A 676-nucleotide genomic window follows, 5' to 3' on the forward strand; every position below is an offset into this window, starting at 1 on the left:
TGTGTGTGTGTGTGTGTGTGTGTGTGTGTGTGTGTGTGTGTGTGTGTTGTATAAAATTTACATATATATGTGAATTCACATATATATGAGTTCACACATATATGAATTGATACACACACACATATGTATTTCACACATATGTACATTACAAGCTAAGATCCACATCTGAGAGAGAATGTGAGGTTTTTCTTTTCCTGAGTTTGGGTCACCTTGCTTGATATACTTTCTAGATCCACCTGTTTCCATGAAAGTTTCATAATTTAATTTTTCTTTTTGCAGGGTAAAATTCCATTGTATATATGTACCATATTCTCATCATGCATTCGTCCATCGATGAGCATCTGAGCTGGCTTTGTTTCCTTGCTATGGTGAATAGAGGAGCCACAAACATCTTTATGATAAGATATAAAGTCCTTTGGGTATATGCCTAAAGGCCACTTTTCTTTTTTTTCGGACACACCCAGGTTTTGAAGTGGGTTTGGGAGATCCAAACTCATAACCTCATGCTTGTGTGGCAAGTGGCTTACTGACTGAGCCATCTTCCTAGGACATTTAATTTAAAAAAATTCAAATTAGATTTATTTATTCATGGGGGTAGGGAACTAGCAGCAGTCACCTCGCTCTTTCTACTGTGCGGGTTCTGGGGATGGGACTCAGGTTTTCAGGGTTGGCAGCA

This window comes from Psammomys obesus, unplaced genomic scaffold, assembly GCF_907164565.1.
Source record: "Psammomys obesus unplaced genomic scaffold, mPsaObe1.curated_primary_1811, whole genome shotgun sequence".
In the NCBI taxonomy this organism is placed as follows: Eukaryota; Metazoa; Chordata; class Mammalia; order Rodentia; family Muridae; genus Psammomys; species Psammomys obesus.